The 18,695-nt window shown below is 37.9% G+C and overlaps 1 protein-coding gene across 3 annotated transcripts in view; it reads right to left on the reverse strand.

The window, feature by feature from the left end:
* Window positions 1-14,324: 14,324 nt before the first annotated feature.
* LOC126282166 (eye-specific diacylglycerol kinase) overlaps window positions 14,325-18,695 on the reverse strand; it is a 1,350,273-nt gene continuing 1,345,902 nt past the window's right edge. For all 3 annotated transcript variants that reach the window (XM_049981691.1, XM_049981690.1, XM_049981689.1), the window contains one exon: window positions 14,325-18,695. This exon is cut by the window's right edge and continues 346 nt beyond it. The gene's annotated coding sequence lies outside the window, so the exon portion shown is untranslated.

Consider the following 18,695-nt stretch of genomic DNA (forward strand, 5'->3'; position numbering starts at 1 on the left):
CACTGGAGGGAAGTGTGTGGGATAAAAATTGTAGAGGGAGACTAAGTGATGCCTACAGTAAGCAGATTCAGAGGGATGTGGGCTGCAGTAGTTACTCGAAAATGAATAGGCTTGCACATGTTAGAGTAGTATGGAGAGGTGCATCAAACCAGTCTTCAGACAACAATAACAATGAAAGATTTAATTATAGGTGGGCTCAGTTGTACATAAGGCATATGGAAGAATTACTATCATTGCATGATGCTGGGACAATGTAGTTAATCTACGAAGCAAGTTGCTTACAAAACACATGTCAGTCATCCTATAATGTTGTTCAGGTGTGTGGGACTCATACCAAATAGGACTAATAGGTGATACTGACTACAAACAAAAACACGCAGTGTGAGGGGTTACAGAATAGTTTCATCTTTGTCTGAGCATTCTGCTGTAAAACCTAAATTGGCAGACTCTTGAAGAGACACCAACAATCCAACAAAAGCATACTTACCAAGATGCAAGACCAGTTTTAAGTGGAGAATCTGGGAATATACTAACCCCTATCTTTTTGCTCCCCCAGAGACTACAGAGACAAGATTAGTCTAATTACAGCATGCACAGAGACATTTAAGCAATCATAGTTCCCTTGCTTCATACGTGAATGGAATGGGAAGAACCCATAATAAATTCCAAAATGGGTAGTGCCCTCTGCTGTGCACTTTTCAGTGGTTTGCAAAGTGAGATTATTACAAACTATAGAACAAAAGTTTTGGTGTTGTGACTGTTTTTCAACACTATTTGGATTGAGAAACTGTTATCAGTTAAAGAAAAATTATGCAACTTCTTCATATTCAACTAATTTTCATTTTTGAAGTATGAAATATGAACAGGAAAGATAAACAATTTCACATCACAGACTTTAAACCATGTTAAATCAATCCATTTCAGTTATTTCGATGAAAATAATGAATTTTTGAAAATGTAATGGAGTTGGATGGATAAAATATCTACTCACCAAGTGGCAGCAGGAGAATGCACATACAAAAGGTATTAAAGTTTGAAAGCTTTAGGAGCCAGTGGCTCTTTCTTCTTGCAGAATGGTTGATGGGGAAGAAAGAGAGGTGAAGAAAAAGGACTAGTGATGTTTAAGAAAAAGGGTAGTGTTTGGAAAAGTTGTCTGGAACCCCGGGTCAGTAGAGCCGTACCAGAGGGGATAAGAAGGAAAGACTAATTGTTGGGAACTGGACCAGATGAGGTTTGAAAATCTGAGAGCTTACTAATGGAAGATAGAGCAATACGCAATAAAGAGATTATTGCAAAAACATCATGCATTAGTGAATAAGAGTGCAAAGCTAAGTGCATCTTGCACAACAAAGATGGAAGGGGAGGGGAGGGGGGGGGGGGCAAAAAAATTGACAGGTCTGAAAATGAAAATTGTATAAAACTAAGATGATGAAGGGAATAGTTACTGCCAAGAAATACTGAGACCAAGCAAATTAACGTAAATTAAGGCCAGGTGGGTGGTGAGAACCAAGAACATGTTTTAGTGCCAGTTACCAGCAGAATTCTGAGAAAATGGCATCTGGGGTAAGAATTCAGATGGCATGTGTGGTGAAACAGTCACTAAGGTCACAGCTGTCATGTCGTAGAGCAGGCTCTGCAACAGGATAATGTGTGTTTCCAGTGTACACCCTCTGTCTATGCCCATTCATTCTATCTGATAACTTGGCAGTAGTCATGCCAATGTAAAACTGGAGTGTTTACATAACAGATGATATATGACGTGTCGTTTCACAAGTGGCTCTCCCTTTGACAGTACATGTTTCTCCAGTTACAGTGCCGGTATAGGCTGCAGTAGAAGGGGGGCTAGAACAAGTCTTCTGGCTGGGACAGTCACAGGAGTGGGAGCCATAGGTTAGGGAGATGGGTGCAGAAGAAGCATAGGGTCTGTCAAGGATATTTCAAAGGTTGGGAGGGCAATGAAAAGCTATTCTATGTGTGGTGGGCAAAATGTTGGACAGAATGGAACTCATTTCAATGCATGATTTTAGGAAGTCAAGGCCTTGTCGAAGTAGCTGATTAATACACCCAAGACCAGGATAATACTAAGTCACAAGTGGTGCACTCATAAGTTGTTTTTTGGAAGAATCCGCAGTACCAGGATGGGATGTGATGGACAGAGGAATCTTCTTTTCAACTAGGCTGATGGGTTAATTATATTCAATGAAGACTGAGATGAGAACAGTGGTGTATTGTTGTAGAGAGTCTGCATCTGAATAAATATGTTTGCCTTGAATACCAAGGCTGTATGGGAGAGAACATTTAACATGGAAAGGATGGCAATTGTCAAAAAGTAGATACTGCTGTTTGTTAGTAAGTTTAATGTGAGCAGAAGTATGCAGTTGACCTGTGGTGAAGGTCAGATCAACACCAAGGAAAGTGGCATGGGGGTACAGAATAGGAAAGTGAAATGTAATTGTGGGAATGTATTTAGAGATTTCAAGAATTTTAACACGTTAACCTCACCATGAGTCCGTATGCCACAGATGGAATCTATGTATCTAAACCAAATCAGGGGCTGAAGGCATATTGGTCCCAGGAAAGTCCCTCCAAGACCCATGAAAAAGTTAGCATATGAAGGAGCTACTTTACATTTGGGGGACAGACATACAAACAAGTCAGGGGCATTGATATGAGAACTAGGATGGCTCCTTCCTGTGGCAAACTTTTCATGGGTTGTATGGAGGGGGCTTTCCTGGTACCCACATGTCTTCAGCCACTGGTTTGATTTGGACACACTTTCGCTATATTTGCTATATGTGACCTGTTAAAATTCTTGAAATCTCTCAATACATTCTCCCAATTAAATTTCACTTTGTCCTTTTCTGAATCCCATTCCACTGTCCTTGATATTGCCGCATCCTCGCCAAAGGTAGGATTACACATTTCTGTTCACATTAAACCTACTAACAAACAACAATATTTACATTTTGACAATTACCATCCTTTCCGTGTCAACCGTCCCCTCCCATACACTCTTGGCATTAAAGGCAAATATACACTCCTGGAAATTGAAATAAGAACACCGTGAATTCATTGTCCCAGGAAGGGGAAACTTTATTGACGCATTCCTGGGGTCAGATACATCACATGATCACACTGACAGAACCACAGGCACATAGACACAGGCAACAGAGCATGCACAATGTCAGCACTAGTACAGTGTGTATCCACCTTTCGCAGCAATGCAGGCTGCTATTCTCCCATGGAGATGATCGTACAGATGCTGGATGTAGTCCTGTGGAACGGCTTGCCATGCCATTTCCACATGGCGCCTCAGTTGGACCAGCGTTCGTGCTGGACGTGCAGACCGCGTGAAACGACGCTTCATCCAGTCCTAAACATGCTCAATGGGGGACAGATCCAGAGATCTTGCTGGCCAGGGTAGTTGACTTACACCTTCTAGAGCATGTTGGGTGGCACGGGATACATGCAGATGTGCATTATCCTGTTGGAACAGCAAGTTCCCTTGCCGGTCTAGGAATGGTAGAACGATGGGTTCGATGACGGTTTGGATGTACCGTGCACTATTCAGTGTCCCCTCAATGATCACCAGAGGTGTACGGCCAGTGTAGGAGATCGCTCCCCACACCATGATGCCGGGTGTTGGCCCTGTGTGCCTCGGTCGTATGCAGTCCTGATTGTGGCGCTCACCTGCACGGCGCCAAACACGCATACGACCATCATTGGCACCAAGGCAGAAGCGACTCTCATCGCTGAAGATGACACGTCTCCATTCGTCCCTCCATTCACGCCCAGCTTCATGGAGACGGTTGCAAATGGTCCTCGCCGATACCCCAGGAGCAACAGTGTCCCTAATTTGCTGGGAAGTGGCGGTGCGGTCCCCTACGGCACTGCATAGGATCCTACGGTCTTGGCGTGCATCCGTGCGTCGCTGCGGTCCGGTCCCAGGTCGACGGGCACGTGCACCTTCCGGCAACCACTGGCGACAACATCGATGTACTGTGGAGACCTCACGCCCCACGTATTGAGCAATTCGGCGGTACATCCACCCGGCCTCCCGCATGCCCACTATACGCCCTCGCTCAAAGTCCGTCAACTGCACATACGGTTCATGTCCACGCTGTCGCGGCATGCTACCAGTGTTAAAGACTGCGATGGAGCTCCGTATGCCACGGCAAACTGGCTGACACTGACGGCGGCGGTGCACAAATGCTGCACAGCTAGCGCCATTCGACGGCCAACACCGCGGTTCCTGGTGTGTCCGCTGTGCCATGGGTGTGATCATTGCTTGTACAGCCCTCTCGCAGTGTCCGGAGCAAGTATGGTGGGTCTGACACACCGGTGTCAATGTGTTCTTTTTTCCATTTCCAGGAGTGTATTTGTTCACATGCAGAATGTACACAGCAATACACCACCATTCTCACCTCAGCCTTTGCAGGACGTAAATACCCCACTAGGCTAATTCAATATATGATTTCCTGGGGCATCACATCTACATCTACATCTACATCTACATCTACATCTACATACATACTCCGCAATCCACCAAACGGTGCTTGGCGAAGGGTACCTCGTACCACAACTAGCATCTTCCCTCCCTGTTCCACTCCCAAACAGAACGAGGGAAAAATGACTACCTATATGCCTTTGTACGAGCCCTAATCTCTCTTATCTTTGTGGTCTTTCCGTGAAATATAAGTAGCCGGCAGTAAAACTGTACTGCAGCCTCAAATGCTGGTTCTCTAAATTTCCTCAGTAGCAATTTATGAAAAGAACACCTCCTTTCCTTCAGAGACTCCCACCCGAGTTCCTGAAGCATTTCCGTAACACTCGCGTGATGATCAAACCTACCAGTAGCAAATCTAGCAGCCCCCCTCTGAACTGCTTCCATGTCCTCCCTCAATCCCACCTGATATGGATCCTAAACACTCGAGCAGTACTCAAGAATAGGTCGTATTAGTGTTTTATAAGCGGTCTCCTTTACAGATGAACCACATCTTCCCAAAATTCTACTAATGAACTGAAGACGACTATCTGCCTTCCCCACAACTGCCATTACATGCTTGTCCCACTTAATATCGCTCTGCAATGTTATGCCCAAATATTTAATCGACGTGACTGTGTCAAGCACTACACTACTAATGGGGTATTCAAACATTACATGATTCTTTTTCTATTCATCTGCATTAATTTACATTTATCTATATTTAGAGTTAGCTGCCATTCTTTACACCAATCACAGATCCTGTACAAGTCATCTTGTATCCTCCTACAGTCACTCAATGACGACACCTTTCTGTACACCACAGCATTGTCAGCAAACAGCCGCACATTGCTATCCACCCTATCCAAAAGATCATTTATGTAGATAGAAAACAACAGCAGAGCTACCACGCTTTCCTGGGGCACTTCAGATGATACCCTCAGCTCTGATGAACACTCACCATCGAGGACAACATACTGGGTTCTATTACTTAAGAAGTCTTCGAGCCACTCACATATTTGGGAACCAATCCCATATGCTCGTACCTTAGTTAGGAGTGTGCAATGGGGCACCGAGTCAAACACTTTCCGGAAGTCAAGAAATATGGCAATCCGTGTGATACCTTTCATCCATGGTTCGGAAGATATCATGTGAAAAATGAGCGAGTTGCGTTTCGCAGGAGCGATGCTTTCTGAAACCGTGCTGATGCATGGACAGTAATTTCTCTGTCTCAAGGAAATTCATTATATTTGAACTGAGAATATGTTCGAGAATCCTGCAACAATCCGATGTTAAGGATATTGGTCTGTAATTTTGAGGATTTGTCCTTCTACCCTTCTTATATACAGGCGTCACCTGCACTTTTTTCCAGTCGCTCGGGACTTTACGTTGGGCAAGAGATTCACGATAAGTGCAAGCTAAGTAAGGAGCCAATGCAGTAGAGTACTCTCTTTAAAACCGAATTGGAATCCCATCAGGACCTGGCGATTTATATATTTTCAACCCATTCAGCTAATGCAGATCCTGAAAAAATAACTTAGGGACACACCACTTGTCACTTAGTATTATCCTGCCCTTGGATATATTAATCAGCTACTTCAACAAGGCTATGTCTTTTTAAAATGAGATATATTTGACATTTTGTCCACCAAACCTAGAACAGCTTTTTGTCACCCTCTGATCTTTGCAATGTCCTTGTCAAACAGTATTATCTCAGAAATTGGTGGTAACATCAAGAGGTCTGTGGAAAATACGCCATTTGTTTGACAAATTGGTATTCAGTGCCAATCCATGCCATCAACACCACAGAAAATGATTTTTATAATTAAAAAATTCTGAGCCAGAACTTTGAGGTTGTATTATTTGAATATGTTTTCCATCTATAGCACCTATGATGTTGGGGAAATGAGTATTTTTATAGAACTGTTCAGCAATATGCAACCACTCTTCTTCACATTTCAGTGCATGTTGCTTTCACTATTTTGCAGATTGTGCTAGCACCAATCAAGTAGTTGTATAAAAGATCGTTGGAACTTCATCCAGTTATTAGATACCTGAAAAGAAGTTATAATAATTTATGAAGTTTCGTGAATGATTTAAAATAATTAAATTATAATAATTTTCATTTTTATTTCAAGAAAAAAAATAAAAATCTACGACAATGTCAAGCCTTTCAATTTATCGTCTTTGTTTCCAAGGAACGCTGGTACAACGAAGGTGGAAAAAATCTAATAACATGCTTTGCAAAAATCAGCCACCTCAGGATAACCAGCTGGAAAGTGCCAAACGTACAAATTTTACGATCAATTTTTATTTCTTCTACCAACCGTAAAAGTTTGTGAAACAATTGGAAATGCTGAACCAGTAGTAAGCAACGAATGTCTGACAATCAACCTACTGCTGGAAATAGCTTGTACACCTTCCTGACTTCTACTCATGATTGTGACAGTGTAAACTCATACCTGACTGATTTTTCTGTGCCTTGAGATGGATCAGAAATTATGTACGATGTCACTACATGCAACAGTGTTTAAATTTTATACCTGCACACATTTTCTGCCATTTCAATCAATTGCTTTGGACATGTTTTATACAAAATGTAATTATTATTATTGTTAACTGGTTTTCTCGACTAATAAATAATATCAAACTAAATAAAAAATGTGTAATTTCATGCAAACTGCATTTTTTTATTGTAACACTGAGCATCTCTTCTGATGGAATCGCCGGTCGCATATTTGTATTTTGGTAGGTGATGGAAGGTCCCAGAATTGTGACTAGCTTGTCAAATGACGTTACACTCATGCGTAAATAAATGAAGAATTTCTCTGGGTAACATGTTAGCTCTTGAAATATTAAAGTGAATTTCCCTTTATTTAGTCTCTCAGACATAAGTGGGTGAAACCAATCCTTCCTTTACCATTGCTTTGTTCTTCATCGATTGATAAGAGCGCAAACCAGTGCAGTCTCAAAAACAATCCCTCTCGGTTCACTGGTCAACTGCACTTCAAAAACCCTTGAAAATACGTCCACTGTCAGGAAACAGTTGCTCATCATGTGAATGCACTCAAGAACCGAAGCAACAGGAAAGCAACAAAGACGAAATACTTGTGCGACAGTAACTCTCTCATGTGCGCCCACCCTAACAGTGGAATTTCTGTTGCACTCTTAATGATACCACCCTTGCTTTTAATTTCACTGAAGGTTGTTTTGATTTTCCTAAATTATGAGCCAGTCCTTTCGACACTCATATTTTCTTTTTTTTATGTCTTACCATGTTTCATGCAGCCATTTTGTCTTAGCTTCCCTGCACTTTCTATTTATTTCATTCCTCAGTGACTTGTATTTCTGTTTTCCTGAATTTCCCTAAACATTTTTGTTCTTCCTTCTTTCATTGATCATCTGAAGTATTTATTATGTTATCCATGCTTTCTTCACATTTACCTTCTTTGTACGTTTGTTTTTCCATCAAACTTCTGTGAGTGCCATTTTTAGAGATGTCTATTCTTCTTCAACTGTAGTGCCTGCTGAGCCATTCTGTATTTCTATGTTTATAGCCTTCGACAACTTCAAGCGTATCTCGTCATTCCTTACTACTTCCATACCCCGGTTCTTTGCATACTGATTCTTCTTCACTAACCTCTTAAACTTCAATGTACACTACTTCATTGTGATCTGAGTCTATATCTGCATGTCTTACAATCTAGTATCTGATTTTGGAATCTCTATGTAACCACAATGTAATCTAAGTGAAACCTTCTGAATGATATGCCGAATGAAATGAACAATCAAATGAATACAGAATATGGATTGAGAGTAATTGCAGAAAGATGAAAGTGATGATAAGTCACAGAAATGAAAACAGTGAGGAACTTAACATCAGAACTGATGGTCAGAAAGTACATGCAGTTAAGGACTTCTGCTACCTAGGCAGCAAAGTAACCCATGACGAACAGAGCAAAGACAACATCAAAAGCAGACTAGCACTGGCAAAAAGGGCATTCCTGGTCAAGAGAATTCTACTAGTATCAAACATAGGCCTTAATTTGATGAAGAAATTTCTGAGAACGTACATTTGGAGCACGATGATGATAAAACTTGGACTGTGGGAATCGAAGCATTTGAGATGTGGTGCTACAGATGAATTTTGAAAATTAGGTGTGCTACAGATGAATTTTGAAAAATCAGGTGGACTGATAAAGTAAGGAATGAGGAGGTTCTGCACAAAATTGGAGAGGAAAGGAACATGTGGAAAACACTCACGAGGAGGAACAGGATGAAAGGACAACTGTTAAGACATCAGGGAATGTCTTCCATGGTACTAAAGGAAGTTGTAGAGAGCAAAAACTGTGGAGGAAGACAGAGACTGGAATACATCCAGAAAATAATAGAGGACGTAGGTTTCAAGTTCTACTCTGAGATGAAGGGGTTGGCACAGGAGAGGAATTAGTGGTGGGCTGCATCAAACCAGTCAGAAGACTGATGGCTTGAAAAAAAGAAAACTATACTATTCCTTTCTTCATCCCCTTTTAGTTATCTGCATCTTTCATGTTCTGCCCCATCTAGTTTTTGCCACCCCACTCCCACCTCAGTCACATAAAGAGCACTTAGCTTTTTACTCTTATTAACTCGTGCACAATGTATTGGGCGGTAATCTCTGTCTTGTTTATTACTCTGTCTTCCACCACTAAGCTCTCAGGTTTACAAATCTCGTGAGGTGCAGTCCCCCTCCATCAGTATTTCCTTCTTATCCTGTCTGGTAAGTCTCCACTGACCCATGATTCTGGACAGCTTTTCTGAACACTACCCTTTTTCCTATACCTTATCAGCACTTTTTCTTCACCTCTCTTCCTTCCCCATCAACCCTTCTGTCAGAAGGAGGAGCCACTGGCTCCGAAACCTTTCAACCTTCAGTTGCAGTATGTGTTTGTTAAGTTGTGTGAGGTGTGAGGGTTAGTGACTACGAAAAGGATCTTGGTATAAATTTTCATAGACCACTGTTGGACAGACAAAAATCAGTTTAATTCATGAAAGAATCTGTTTCAAAAGGAAGAAAGCATAAACTAAACTACAGTGCTCATCATGTTCAAAGGTGGCCCAGTACTGATCTATTCCACACATCCTCTGTCTACTAGAACCGTGCAACCAATGAGATTTAGTCTGCTACCAGACTCTGTGTGGTGAGTCACACCGGAAGGAGATAAATGCTCTCTTCCAGACTGCATCATATTAGGCTTCAGTGGCAAGGCACTTTTATTCATTGTTGTCTGCAGAAACACTGTGGAGGCACAGCAATACAGAAGGCATTTGCCCACTTTCTGCTGCTGTGCATAAGCAGATCTCATGCCCTCAATCCTTCCCTATCACTGTCAAGAAATCGCTCGCTACTGAAACTTCTAGTCAAAGCAACAAAAATAAGAACTGTTACATTGTATCTAAAATAACCTCTCAAGTGAACTGAAGTTATCAAATGCCTGCATCTTTTGTGCCTACAAAAACAGTTTCAGAGCACTTACGGACAAACAAAATAGCGATGTGGAAACTGAAGCTTTGGGAAAAACAAGTGTTTCGACTGATGCAGTTAATCTTCACTTCGAAATTGCAGAGGTGCAAAAATATTTCACAGAAACTACTGTAAGACGTGGTGCACTTATGTCTAAAGTAATAAAAGACTGCAAGAAACTATGAGAGTCATTAACAAAAAATGACATCTAAACATAGGCGTCCACGGCCGTTGTCACAGTCAATAAAATTCTTCTGGGTTTGAGGTCGTATTGTCAATAGCCAAGAGATCTGACAGCATGTATAGAGAAGATTGGTACCAAATACCAGTGTCTTGGCTGCCAGCAGTGACAGCTTTGTGAGAGGAATGCTCTCCTAAAGCAGCAGACCACAGCAGCGGAGGGTACACAGAATGCTGACGCACCCTAGTCGATACTAGGCACTTAGAAAACTGAGTGGCGACTGCACCGTAGCATTGTTTACTATTTGCCAATTTCCACCAATGGCAAGCAATAAAAGAAACTCCAATGAAAAAGCCCTATTTCCGCCAGTGACAACACGCATTGCAAAGACCAATGGAGAACACCTAATACCCTTCCTTCTCACCCTCATATTCAATGACAGCACTCCTCCGTAGTATATAAGTAACCGAACAAGAGCTGTCAGCAGTTAGCAACGCACCGTGAGGAAGGCGTCTTGCAAGAATCGCCGAAATGTCGCAATTTTATAGTTGACAATGCGGCCTCAAACCCAGAAGAATTTTACTGATCAAAAAATGACATCATTGTCTTAATGAGAGGCTCTAATAATGTGTATCATGACAGTGCAAAACAGGCTGTCAGAGCAACAGCTAAAGCCCTAAACAGTCAACCAAATGTAAATCCTCTCTAGTATACCGACAAGCTATGATTTAATTCATACTTCATGTGTAAACAAAGAAATTTAAAGAAAACTAAAGAAAATAACTAAAGCATTTCCAAATGCATCTTTTCTTGAATTGCATGCATGTGCAGCACACATTTCACCAAGCATGGCATGCACTTAAATAACTCAGGTAAAAGATTTTTTTGTCAGAAAATAAAAAAAAACACAGCAGCCATTTAAATAAGAAAAACGATCCTATAAGTATCCTGAATGTGGAATTACAAACCTCATCAACTGAAGTTGTGGTCTTACCATCAAAGAAAACACAATCTGCAAAAGAAGAGGAAACAACATGTGCAAACATCAGCAGTAGATTTTACGACAGCTGCTGGGGCAGCGCCTGGACCCATGGAAAGAAGCGCAATGAACAGGAAGCCCAAACTAGAGGATGAAAATTTGTGGTACCCAGAGGATTTCTGGCGGTATCAGAGGCTGTCTCACAAGAACAAGCAGTTAAGAAAGTGACACAACAATCAGAAGAACAGATATATGGCTACCAGAATACATATAATCACAGTGCACTAGAATTAAAGGCATTAACTGAGCCTACAACTTCAAGTATAGAGAAAAATAGCTCGCAAATGAATACAGATACAGGCAAACCACTCATTTTCCTACAAATTAAAATATGTTGCATTAGAAATAAGCCTTTACAATTAGAATATGTGTGTAACAGTCAGCATGTTGATATTACATGTGTTTCCGAGCACTAGTTAGCCCATGATCAAGTAAATATATTTGTTCCCTAAAGGTATATTGTTGCAGACATGATGTGTAGAAGACAGGGAACAATGGTGGGGCTGGAATTTTTGTCAAAAGAAGAGGAAAGTTTAACTGAATTGATTTATCTACGTATTGCTCAAGCTGGATGGGGAGTTTAGTTATGTAAAACTAGAGAATGAAAATATCATTGTAGTTAGACAGTGTAGGTCTCCAGACGGAGATGTAAACTGGTTTACTGGAAACTGTCCTTTAATAGTTTAAAAAATCTTCAAGAATATGTCAAGAATTGCTGTATGTGGTGATTTAAACATAGAAATGGGAAACACAGAGGGGCAAGTCACAAGGAGATTTCTGAATATGCTGAGACCTTTAGTGTACAAATAACTGCTACATGTAAGAATGCCTGCACAGACAATATTATAGTGAATTTTCGTAGGGAAGACTTCACAGTCAGACTTGCTCTGGAAATATGGCAGATCATGAGCCTTTAGCCCTCACACTGTATAATTGGCAACCAATTAAAATTGAAGAACATAAACTTGTACAGGTAAGAGGGCAAAAGAAGGAACACACAACAGTGTTTATTGAGAGAAAAGGTAATGCAAACTGGGACTTCATATAGAATTGCCAATTGGGAAAAAAGGGGAACTGACCTGTCCTTTGACAACTTTTAAATAATAGAAACTCCAGGTAGGAATAGTAACAATATATGAAAAGATAGGTTGCTACTTACCATAAAGAAAACACTAAGTTGCAGACAGGCACAATTAAAGTACACTTACATAAAGCTTCCAGCCTTCATCAGGAAAAGAGAAACAAAAACAAACAACATTCATACACACAAGTAAGCACACCTCCTGCACAGTGATCACCAATTCCAGCAGCAATCTTCCCAAAGGTACAGAGCAGTCTATATTTTTCAAGGATATTTGAGGCACTGCTACACATACAAATAAGCAGCTGCTTTGAAAACACAATCTCCTATATAACAATCAGTTTGGATTTCATAAGGGGAGAAACACAATAGCAGCCATTTTGGAACCTGTGGATCAAACTTCAACAGCTCTTGAAGACAAAAGCATGGTGTCAGTACTATCAGATGACCTAAGCAAAGCATTCTGTTGCATCCCTATTGACATACTAATAAGGAAGTTGGAGTTTTGTAGGGTGAATGGGAGTACGTTAGCTGTGATGCAGTCTTATTTAAGCAACAGAAGACACTGTGTCAGTCAGAAACATTAATTCTTTCTCAGTGGAAATCAGCACAGGTGTTCCATAAGAATCTATTCTTCAACCCTTCTTCATTGCCGCAGTCATAGATTTGCCTAATAACACACTCATTCTGTCATATGTTATGCCAATGATACAATGCTACTTACCACAAATCTGAGAATTTCAGATGTGAATAGGGTGACAAAAGACACTCTTGATACAGCCTTGGACTGGTTTTCAGCCAATGAATGCCTGTATAATCCTGATAAACCCAATAACTCCGAATGGGAATGTCTAATGAAATATAAAATGTCAGTAAAACTTTTAGGTATTTACATGGCTCCAAACTTCGCAGGGAGGAACATGTATGTGAACAAATATTTCGGGTGTCTTACCTCATTTTGAAGATAAGGGATTTAGTGACCATGGATTACCTTAGGATGACATACTTTGGACTATTCCAGTCACATGTCATATGGTGTGATGGTATGGGGACACTATCCCTCACATCAATAATATTTTAAAAATACAAAAAAAAAAAAAGTCCTATGTGTAATGTGTAAAAATGACACATGTAGTGCTGTCATCCTCTTTTTCTATGCTCAGAATACTCACAATTATACATTTAGACTTACATGTGTTCGATGAACCCTCTGCCAGGCACTTAAGTGTAATTGCAAATTAACCATGTAGATGTAGATGCTCTATGTTACTCACACAAATACAATACCAGAGCTAAGGCTAATTTAGATATACCAAGGCACAGGTTAGCAAGAATTGGAAATTCTTACAAAGTGAATCCACTCAAAATTTTCAACAAATTACCAATTATGTTTCATCCATGGATCTAGAAATTTTTAAAATTAAATAGTACAGCTGGCCATCAGATCACCCATTTTACCATATTAATGAATTCTGGAAATTCACGAAGTGAATTGTCAACAAATTACCAATCTATGTTTCATCTATGGATATAAAAAATTTTGAAATTAAATAGTGCAGCTGGCTATCAGATCACCAATTTTACCATGTTAATGAATTCTTTGAGATGCTTGAGGGGGATATTAGCTTTTAACAAATTTTCCTATCGTCTACTGTATCATTATGTGGTATATTTATGTTTTGTGTAATAATTCTTCTTTGTTTTGAATAATTATGTCATGTATACTATATCCAATTACTGTTGCACAGTGTCTGTTCTGTACTTCATCACAGTATAACTTATGGACACTGGCTTTTGGAAATCTACCTGTAACATATTTTATTATTACAGTGTTTAATATGTATACTACAGTTAACTGTCATTATTTTATTATTATATACCTGTATGTATTACTACCTCCTGTATTATACAACAATAATGAAGCCTATTTCAATGTAAAATGATCAATAACGAATAAAAATTCTTGATTCGCTTTATGTGCAGAGGTGCTTTACAGCATGACCACCTTGTAGTGAGTGAAATGAGATTACACAAGCATTATGTTAGTTAGCTGTATCATTTTCCAGCTATCTCAATAGGTGAAATTTATTTAAACTTATTTCTCAAAGAAAACTGACAGGTTGCAGCAACAAATTAATTTATCACAACACATTAATTCATTTCTATTGCTCTTTAATTATGTGGTACTGATATGAGTTAGGAAAAAAGATCTCATATACAAATATTAAATTAATGTGTCACTGATTAATGTTGAAAATTGAGCACATAAAAGAAGCAATGGTGCATATATAAACTTCTACTTTCTGAACAGATCTTAGCTGATGGACTTACATAGGATCAAGATCTGAAATTAAAAAAAAAAAGATAATAAACTGCCAGAACTTTTGCATATTATTTTAAGCTTGGTTACAGTTCTTGTATAATGTTTAAAAATTCAGATTTATAGACAATATGTTAAAGAGTTTAGTTTCATAGATTCCTAGAAAAATAATATCTTAGAAGTATAACACTTCCGTAAATAGTGGATACAGATTATATAGCATTTCTGTGTATCAAGATAAAAAAACCCTGATAGGAGAAATATCGACAGGTCAGCAGCATCACATAAACATCAAGCACAATAATTACTAGTCAATCATACTAACAATTATTTACAGGTATAAAATACAGCTTCTGTTTACTGATAGTACAGCAGTTTCTATTATATAAACTTGCACACTTTCTGAATTACACACACAATACAGACTTCTTTGCACTATATTTTTCTCTTTTAAAGGAAACACACATATTCATAATTTGTTTACACAAGTGATACATGTGTTAGTCTCAAAAAGGTATTCTACTGCTCATATCCATACACTTAGAAGTTGTTTGTTTTAATTTTGCAAATAACAGTACCTTCTCAACTTCTCTTTTGAATGCAAGAATATTTGATTAGTCATCATCATGAAGCATAACATAATTTTCTAACTGGAGTGGGATTATTAAACAGGTAAAAGACTCCCAAGCAGGAAATCACTTTTTGTACTTAACAGAAAAAAAGGTTGCAGTAATGATGGTTTTAATAGTAGCTGTTTATTGGCAATGAAAAGAACATATGAGTATACAAAAAAACAAGTTTAGATACCTGAGACATATACAAGAATAGTGCAAAACCCATGGGAAAAACGCATAAATGAGAAAAATCCATATAAAAATAAATACAAGCAAATGAAAACAAATTACAGCCTCTTATTGGCAAGACAGTGTTGCAATCGACTAGAATAACAAACACCCACAAGAACACAAAACTTAGATCCCAAGCATTTCCTCTTAAAATAGAGTAAACCTCATAAAATGGCTATCTTGCATACAAAAGAGCAAAGTAGCTTTAGAATTAATTTGCACCCCCTGTAAGTACAGAAATAGAAGAAGAAAAAACATTATACGCTTTCATTTGAACCATAAGATAAAACAAAGTAATATACATTTTTCAACTAAAATCCAGTTAAACTTAATTATACTGCTAAAACTTTTTTTCTCACTGTCTACCATTATTTTTGATAAGCACATACGATTAAGACATGTATCACTTGTATAGACATTATTCATGAAATACTGACATTTTCTCAACAACAAAACATCTGTTTTATGTTGAAATGTGCCACTTCTTTCAACTACAGCACAATTCTCTGTTGCAGAGAAATTACCTTCTTACAGTATTTTTCTAAACTGTTTCAAGACACTATCATTAGTTAATAGAAATTGAGCATATGTATGCAGTGCCTAATCCTCTAGAAATTGGATGATTTTTAAAAAAGTATTTTCCAAGGCAACTAAGTTGACATTTTGAAAATAATATCTGGTGTATTACAGTGATGTGTGCTACAGTATTTAATTACAAGTATACATATATTACAGTTTTACGCTGTTGTCCACAAAAACTGCTTTTAACTTTACAGAATTTACTAATTTTGTATAAATCATACATATAAACAGTTGAAACATTTATAATTACAAGGCAATTAGGATGTGAGTATATTTTTTTTACACAATTGACAATTATATACAGAAGTTCTGACTTCAACACAATGCAGCATTAGTTCCATGCCTGCTAACTTAACAAGGGAAAAAATTATTGATGCATGTTCCTTATTTGTGGCAACAGGTATTGTAATTGCAGTTAGATAACACTTCAGGTATTTCAAACAATGTTGTCATCAGTAATCAAATTCAGAAATAAAATAATAAGTTAAGCAAGAAAAATTTACAGTTCTTTCTCATGTCTTTTCAGAAAAACTATATAAATTTCTTCAGAAGTGTACTAAAAACAGTCCATTGTTAACATAGTCCAATGGCTCTGCATTGCATTCATGATTATTAATTATTAGACAATATAAATTATGATAAAGGTTTCAAAGAAACTACTTCATACATGGGTTTATCCCATTATATTTTTTCTGAGGGGATGTAATAAAATGTTTTTATTGTATTGGTATCTCACTCATTATGAGAAGCTCCTCTACCTTCATAAGAATACTTTAATTTTAAACAGGTGCAAGGCCATTAGCTCTTTCTTTTATTTATATAGAACAATTCCATTCTCTAACAGTGTACAAGAGCTAAAGTTTATTTATATATATAGAAGTAAAAATAGATAACATATTTTGCACTCTGAGTTCAAAAAGCGTTTGGTGTCTCATTGCATTATTATACTCTATTTATACGCCTATGTTACAAGAACAGATGTAACAATAAATATTTACATTTCACAAAATTGACTATCAACAGGAATGTGTGATTATTCTCTTCAAAAGAGAAGATTTTAGTTCCTACAAACTATTTCAAATAAAATTAAAGTGAAGCAGTTTACTTACTTCTCAACAAAACATCCTAAATCTCTGGCTTTTAAAGTAGTCTTGAACAATTTAGTAACAACTAACTTTGCCAACAAACTGTGCCTTGCAAATTAGTCCATTAATATCAATTTTTGTCATCAACATCATGTAAGATGATCTGCTTAATATATGGGAACATAAGCTAAAAAATATTTTCTGCCATTTGTCAATTTTACTCATCTTAAAAAAGTTACTATGGAACCAGTAGATCTTTCAGATTTTATAGCAAACTGTTACTACAGCTAAAGTGCTCAATAAGCAATCGGATTTAAGTTGAACTGTTCCAGTGCACAATTTCTTACAAAGGAATACTTGAAATACCATGCTCCACTACACCAAAGATTCCTTAGTAATACCATCCCTATACTACATGCATCCCAAACAGTCTACTTCATTTATCATGTCTTTTTTATGCAGTGTGATAACTTTTCAATATACTGATTTACTTCCCGTAATTAATGTACCTGTTATAAAATAACGTTTATAATTTTAGTACAAATATTTACAACTTAATTAATGAACAACATGAGATTTCAATGATATTACTTTCTTCCCAAGAACTGCATATCGCACCAGCTCAAGCATTTCATAATTAATGTACAACTGCAGCAGGTAGTTCCAAGACAACAGAACAGAAAACCACACACATGTACTCATTAATGTGTTGAGAAACAAGAGAAATATTTTTGCTGATGCTCCAATTTACCAGAAATTCTGTCATTGTTGAGTTATTGCTCGTAATTTCGTATTATTTCAAACAAACGAATAGTATGACTCTCCCTCTCCTTTTAGTCTATATAACGTTTTGGTCACACATCCTTTCTCACGAATCAACAGTTGTAGCTTCTATCATATCTACGATGCAAGCACAGTAGTATTGTTTCTTTGCAATTATTATTCCTTCTTTTCACTTTAAGTAGTGCTAAACTTCCCTTATACTTCAATAACTTATTTCTGTTAGTCACTTCTAACTAATCATGGATCTTCGGTTCAAGTTTTGTGAGTATCAGCAGCCCAATTTCGTATTCCACATAACATAGCCAAACATAATGATATTGGGGACCAATTCCTAAAATGGCTAGCTGAACTCATTCCTCTTGTATTTACTACGCACTTTATGAAAAAACAGCACATGTGGCAATCCACAGTGAAATTAAATGAAAGTCACTGTGTTTTGCGTATGGTTCACAAGAAATAATTCAGGATTACTAGCTTATTACTGCAAATTTAACCAAACAGAAGACAAAAGTTATGAACACACTGGAAAAAACAGGCTATTTTAATATTATTAACATCTATATGATGGTTAAACTACCAAGTTATTTTACATCACTGTATGTAGTTTCTGTTGACGCAATCCACTAATAATTGGTGACAGTGCTATACGACACAACATCTTCACTGTCTGAACCTGTGTTACACTGGTGATCAGTTTATATGATTTGAAAATATATATGACACAAAACCACTGTACCCACATATTTCTCAAATGTAGTGAAAGAATATTACACAGAGCACTTTTTCCATCTTC

The sequence above is a fragment of the Schistocerca gregaria genome, chromosome 7 (genome assembly GCF_023897955.1).
Source record: "Schistocerca gregaria isolate iqSchGreg1 chromosome 7, iqSchGreg1.2, whole genome shotgun sequence".
In the NCBI taxonomy this organism is placed as follows: domain Eukaryota; kingdom Metazoa; phylum Arthropoda; class Insecta; order Orthoptera; family Acrididae; genus Schistocerca; species Schistocerca gregaria.